Genomic DNA, 7,381 nt, shown 5'->3' on the forward strand with positions numbered 1-7,381 from the left:
TGGAGAACAGGCTCCGAGAACATTCCTAAGAGCAGGAGATCAGGACCAGAGCACATGCTCTGCATACACAGGCTCAATTTCTGCACCTGCAGTGTTTAATTTCATTTATTTATTAAATGTCTGTCCATCCTTCTTCCCAAAGGAGCCAGGGAAGTAAACACCAAAGCAGTAAAGGACCGTGATTAAAACTGAAATTAATGCATATTAAAAACAATTATGTTAAAGCTACAGTTTTCCCAGTAGTGATATATGGAAGTGAGAGCTGGACTATCAAGAAGGCTGATCGCCGAAGAATTGATGCTTTTGAATTATGGTGCTGGAGGAGACTCTTGAGAGTCCCATGGACTGCAAGAAGATCAAACCTATCCATTCTCAAGGAAATCAGCCCTGGGTGCTCACTGGAAGGACAGATCGTGAAGCTGAGGCTCCAATACTTTGGCCACCTCATGAGAAGAGAAGACTTCCTGGAAAAGACCCTGATGTTGGGAAAGATGGAGGGCACAAGGAGAAGGGAACGACAGAGGACGAGATGGTTGGACAGTGTTCTCGAAGCTACCAGCATGAGTTTCACATACTGTGGGTGGCAGTGGAAGACAGGTGTGCCTGGTGTGCTCTGGTCCATGGGGTCACGAAGAGTCGGACAAAACTAAACTACTAAACAACAACAAAAGGAAACATTTAATAGCCTCATATCTTTACAGCTAATAATGTCAAGGTTGCTTGGAACAGTTATGCTTGTGTGGACAGGAACATTTTAAAATACATCCTAGAAGTTAATAATGACAGAGACAGAGCCACCTCACCAGCGAGGGCATTGCACAAAGAAGGAACCATCACTGAGAAGGCCTTGTCATGGGTCGATTCTAACTGAGGAGCACCACCCCAGTTAGAAGGACCAGGTTGCAAATGATGAGAAAGATGTGAGGTTCTCCAAATGTTGTTAGATTGCTGCTGCTGCCAGCATCTCTGACTCTTGGCTCTGCCAGCTAGGGTTGAAAAGAATATGAGTCTGATAACATATGGATGGGCACAATTCTGCGCCAGATAAGCAAATAGTCTAATCTGGTATAAGGCAGCTTTCTATGTAACTAAAGGATAAGATATGCTGAACCATACTTCCAAATCTTGCTGGTGTTGGCAAGAGATCGTAAAATGGAGTGCATAAAATATATTGTCTGGTATGACTGCTGGTTGAAAGAGTAAAGAAACTTAAGGTTTATTACTCCTGGCAAGCAAAGCCATTCTGAGAACAGGTTTACATGTGGCCATCATGGAACCATGAAGTTAGCAACCCTGCTTCTCTCTCCCACCTGACTCCACTTTATCCTCCACCACTCCACTTCCAGTCTCCCAGTCGCACACCCTCCAAGTGCCCTATGTGAAAGAGAGCAATCAGTGTGGTGGGAGACTGAGAGGAAAAGTCCATTGTGTCCAGGTTGTACTAATATTTTCCTCTTGTATTTTGACTTTCCTTCACTTATCTTTCTGTAGCCTGAAGGGCAGCTATAGGTTTCCCCCCTCTAATATTTAGAATGACATTAAATGATGAATAACACAATTACCAACCTACACAATATATAATAAAGGTGTGTGTTTTGTGTGTGTGTTTTAAAAAACCACACACACACACACACACACACACACACACACACGGAGGCATTAGTCAAATCATTTTATGCACCCAGTGGTGTGTAAATGCCTTTTCAGTTCAAAACCCACAACTCTGATCCCATATAGCTCTTTTAAGTCCTGCTATTTAGAGCCTAGCTCTTAGTACTTTAGTCCACAATCCTATTTTCACTTGCCTGAGAGTAAGACTTGTTGAACTCAGTGGGGTTTATCAACGAGAAGACATACACAGGGGAGAGCACTGTACACTCTTCCTACATAAGCCACACACTTATTTTCACTTGAAAGCACCCAGTGAGGAGTGCTCAAGAGAGCTGGATCTGTCAATTCTGCAAATTCTTGCCATTATATTTATTCAACAACATAGTGTAAACAAGAGAACTTGTAATGCTGTATCAGCAACAGATGTTAGGTATAAAGATGTCAGGGTGAAGGACAAGACTGTTATAGACTTGCCCTGAAATTAAGGCAATGCCATTTATGCAGGGAAGAGTTATGGGAATGTCGCCTGGTGTTTTGCTTCTCTGCCTCACTGAATAGTTGTGCACACTGTGTGTACATCTATCTTGTGTGCTCCCCTGAATCTGAATTCATTTGATTTAAATATCCCACACCATTTGCAAAACAGGGATTATTATTATTATTATTATTATTATTATTATTATTATTATTATTATTTTCAGAAGGATATTGAGAAATGCTTAGAAATGTATTCAGTTAATTTCCCCGCTCACTGCTTCTTTAGCACCCATGGTAAATATGTGAGGTATTATCAACATCCCATGGAACAAAGCTGGAGAAGTAAATAACTCCCCTGAAAAGTTCATGAACTCTTCCTTCCCCCAATAAGTCTTCATATCTAAGTCTGATACCCTTCTGAAGTTATGCACACACAACATTTTGCCTTGAAGTCTGGCTGATTGGATTTGAATACATGTTTGCTGTCTTCTTCACACAGCTGAGCAAAGCATGTTCCAGTTGCATTTTTAAAATATATTATTTATTGAAGTTTTAAAATTATAAGAAAAAGAAAAAGAAATACAGAAAGAAAATACAGTAGTACCTCAGGTTAAGTACTTAATTCATTCCAGAGGTCTGTACTTAACCTGAAACTGTTCTTAACCTGAAGCACCACTTTAGCTAATGGGGCCTACTGCTGCTGCCATGCCGCCGGAGCACGATTTCTGTTCTCATCCTGAAGCAAAGTTCTTAACCTGAAGCACTATTTCTGGGTTAGCGGAGTCTGTAACCCGAGGTACCACTGTATTTGTGTGTCATCCTTGTGCTGGGGCCATGCTAATTTTCTCTGTATCGTTACAATTTTAGTATATGTGCTGCCGAAGCGAGAAAGAAAGAAAATAAGGAAGAGGGAGAAAGGTTATGGGGCGGAACGTTATGTAGCATCAGTGCAGACATGGTGCATGAGTACAGCAGAATATATTTGTGGTTTAACAAATGATGGAAAAGAAAATATCACAGTAATTACCAATGTGTTGAGCACCCAATTGCATTTTACCTTTTTTTGCAGAAATTCCTATAGTTTCTAGAAATTCATTTGTGCCATCCCAGCACTGCCAGGAATACTGCCTAAATAAGAGACACGACCTCTGGATATTATGAGTGGAGAGCAGGGATGGGAGAGAAAGTTGATTCAGTTTGCATTGACAGGTGAATCCATCAAGTTCACACTTTCTGAAACAATATGAGCACTGAAACACAACCATCCTTCGAAATTCCCACTTATCTGGATTTTGTGATGCAGCTCTCCAACCAGTGTTTAAGAGAATGCATACATCAGGGAAGCACATGCACAAAAATAAATATATTCATAGAATTGTAGACTTGGGAGGGACATTGTGGATCATCTAGTCCAACCCCCTGCAATTCAGCTGTCCCATATGGGGATTGAACCTGCAACCTTGGCATTATCAGCACCATGCTCTAACCAACTGAGCATGAAAATAATATACAAAAATGTGTTGCAGTAGAGAAAATAGCTTGCAAAAAAAGGTGTACGTCATTCAAAAGCAGCAGAAAAAATATGTTTAGTAGGAGAGATTTGCATTAACATCCTGATGAATTTTCAGGAGGATTTTTTTTTTAAAAAATAGAAAACGACAGTGCAAATTGTTGCAAAAATGTGGAGTATTGAATTTTAACTGGAAAAGTGAGAAATGGGGAGAACTTAAATGAGCAGATCCTTTTGTTTCTGGTGAAGAGAGCTATTGCGCTTGTGGAGTTTCCATAGGCAACTGCTTGGCAACTGTGGGAACTGGATGTTGGACAAGACAGATGTTTGGCCTGGCCCATAAGATCTCCTTCTTTGCTTTCATGTTCTTAAAATAAGGCCACATCCATAGCATACATTTAAAGCACATGGCTTCCTGCAAAGAATCCTGGGAAATGTAGTTCATTCAGGGTGTTGGGCGCTGCCGCTCTGTGAGGGGGTAAATTTCAGTTCCCAGGATTCCCTGGGGGAAAGCCACACACTTTAAATGTGCTTTAAATGTATGGTGTAGATGTAACCACACATTAGAGGCAATCGTAAGGAGATGGGAATTCTTGCAGTGAGCAGTCTAGCTGTAGATTTTCTGGGAAGAATAAGTGGCTCCATCTGTTTGATAGTTTGGCTATATGTGTGATCCTGAACAGGAAAGAGGAAGCAACACTGAACCTTCAAAGTGAGGTACTGTGTGGAGCTGAAAGTAATTAGGGATGCCAAGGGCTTTCCCCGACTCGTCTTGAGATTTTGCAGGTTTCACCACAGAGATGGCTGTCAGTTTGACTGAAGCTAACATCAGTCCTACTAACGCTGAACTCAAGTGGCGTGTATGCTGGCAGGAATGGAGTAAAACAAGGACCACTGAAAATAAGAGGAGGCTACTAGCATGGGGACGCGGGTGGCGCTGTGGATTAAACCACAGAGCCTAGGACTTGCCAATCAGAAGGTCGTGGTTCGAATCCCTGCGACGGGGTGAGCTCCCGTTGCTCGGTCCCTGCTCCTGCCAATCTAGCAGTTCAAAAGCATGTCAAAGTGCAGGTAAATAGGTACTGCTCTGGCGGGAAGGTAAATGGCGTTTCTGTGCGCTGCTCTGGTTCACCAGAAGCAGCTTAGTCATGCTGGCCACATGACCCAGAAGCTGTACACTGGCTCCCTCGGCCAGTAAAGCGAGATGAGCACTGCAACCCCTGAGTTGGCCACGACTGGACCTAATGGTCAGGGGTCCCCTTACCTTTACTAGCATGCATGTGGAGGCCTTGGGGTTCATCAAAGTACATTTTAAAATAAAATAAAATAAAGCGGCACCCTCTAAAAATCATAATAGCAGCCTAATGTGGATTAAGCATGCTCAGTAGCCATGGAATGGTGACTGTCAGCTGGAAAAGAAAAACAGGAAGCAGGGTGGGGGGTGGGGGGCAAAGGAATGGGCAGCCCAAGGAGGGCATGGCTGGTTGGCTGGCTCTGAAGCTACCCCAGGAAATGTGGCAAGATGGTAGCAGCCAGCCGCCCTTCCTGGAGTGGCACTGAAAAGTGTAGGCACAATGAAAGTCCAGAGAGAGCTAATGATAGGTGCCTAAAATAAAGAAGGGGGGGATGCTCATGGGACATTGGGCATGGCTTAGGAGGAATCCTAATGCTATCAGTATTGTTTGGCAATGTTTTGTCACCAAATACGTTTGCTAAACATTAACTGAACTACTGACTCCATCATCAGGCCTTTCCATTCATACAGCCCCTCTGTACTCTGGACCTCAGGGTTAATGTGTCTTCATTTTGCAAGGAAAAAGTCCAGATCACATAACTTTGCCTTTTTAGGTTTCTCAGAACTCTTTGCTAGCTGGCTTGGCAGGGCACATTTCAAAGCTTTGGTTTCGGAAGAGTTACTTAACAGTTTCACATCAAGGCCAAGGTTTCGGCCCATCAAGAATGACTGCCCTTTCCAAAGAGAGTGAGTCAACTCCTCGTTGAGGAGCCTGAGGAACGAAGTATTGCTTTGAAACCAGCATCACTTTGGTCCAGAAAACTTTGCTCCAAGGAAACAGTGCAAGCAAAGTAGACTTGAGAACAGGAGAACAAAACAAATTCAGGAGAAAGTAATGCAACAGACGAGTGAATTCTTGTTAAGACATTTGAAAGCCTCTTATTGAAAGTGGTGGTGATGGGTTAATGTTCTGTGTAGCAATAACCATCCAAATGCTGAGAATAGGCTATTCTGAATAGATCAGGGGTAGGACCTGGTTAAAGAGGAACGTTTTTGCCTGGTGCCTAAAGGTGTATAATGAAGGCACCAGGTGAGCTTCCCTAGGGAGAGCATTTCACAAACGGGGAGCCACTGCAGAAAAGGCCCGTTCTCCTGTTGCCACCCTCTGGACCTCTCATGGAGGAGGCACATGAAGAAGGGCCTCAGAAGATAATCTCAGGGTCTGGATAGGTTCAGACAGAAAGAGGCGGTCCTTGAGGAATTGCGGTCCTGAGCCATTTAAGGCTTTATAGGTCAAAACCAGCACTTTGAATTGGGCCCAGAAACTAAATGGTAGCCAGTGCAGTCTGACTAGGATCAGTGTAATATGCTCAAACCATCTTGCCCCAGTGAATTCTGCACTAGCTTCAGAGGCAGCCCTACGTATAACACAATGCAGTAATCTAACCTCGAGGTTACCAGAGGATAGACAAGAGAAGTTAGGCTATCCCTGTCCAGATAAGATTGCAGCTGGGCCATGAGCTGAAGCTGATGGAAGGCACTCTGTGCCACTGAGGCCACCTGAGCCTCAAGTGACAGCAAAGGATCCAGGAGTACCCCCAAGCTACATACCCACTCCTACAGAGGAAGCGTTACCCCATCAAGAGTAGGCAAATTCCCAACCATTCCAGTCTAGGGAACTACCCACTACCAGTGCCTCAGGTTTACCTTGTTTAAGTTTTGGTTTGTTGGCTCTCAATCAGTCCATTATCGAGTCCAGCACTTCCACTGCCTGACTTGCAGATGTAAAGGAGAAGAGGAACTGAGTACAGTGGTACCTTGGGTTACAGACGCTTCAGGTTACAGACTCTGCTAACCCAGAAACAGTACCTCGGGTTAAGAACTTTGCTTCAGGATGAGAACAGAAATCGTGCGGTGGCAGTGGGAGGCCTCATTAGCTAAAGTGGTACTTCAGGTTAAGAACGGACCTCCAGAACGAATTCATTTCTTAACCTGAGGTACCACTGTATCATCAACATACTCCAAACCTCCGGATAACCCCACTCAGCCATTTCATGTAGATGTTTAACACCATATGGGACAGGAGCGAACCCTGCAGAACCCCAGAAGAAAAACATGGTTGATGGTATCAAAAGACACCATGTATACATTTCTGCCTCTGGCCATGGAGACAGAGCCCAGCCATCATGGCTAGTAGCCATTAAGAGGAAGGTTTCTTTGGCTCTTCAACCTAGAGCTATTTCTAGCGTCGCTAAGGTTGACCCATGCTTGGTGCTTTGAGGGTGAGACACACAGCTAACAGCTTTCCAGAGAGAAGTCATGAGTTCTGCAGTGTCTTGTTGTGAGTGGGCACCTCCCACTCTGTGCGCGCAAGATGGCACAACTCCAAATTGTGAACATTATAAACTTTCAGGAAACTCAGTCCTGACTCTAGATCAATATCCTGTTGCAAACCCCCAAGGTTTTCCAAGCTGGCTGCGAGTCAATAGTTCTTATTGGTCCTACCAACAAGTAGCTATTGAGGTCTCCTCTTCTTGAATCTGACTATT

At 43.9% G+C, this 7,381-nt stretch overlaps 1 non-coding gene across 1 annotated transcript; it reads right to left on the reverse strand.

Moving 5' to 3' along the window:
* Positions 1–2,873: 2,873 nt before the first annotated feature.
* On the reverse strand, positions 2,874–2,975 carry LOC144329254 (U6 spliceosomal RNA). The gene has a single exon (XR_013394743.1). It is a non-coding gene; the product is annotated as a U6 spliceosomal RNA (small nuclear RNA).
* Between the last annotated feature and the right edge of the window lie 4,406 nt (positions 2,976–7,381).

This window comes from Podarcis muralis, chromosome 11 (assembly GCF_964188315.1).
Source record: "Podarcis muralis chromosome 11, rPodMur119.hap1.1, whole genome shotgun sequence".
Lineage (NCBI taxonomy): Eukaryota > Metazoa > Chordata > Lepidosauria > Squamata > Lacertidae > Podarcis > Podarcis muralis.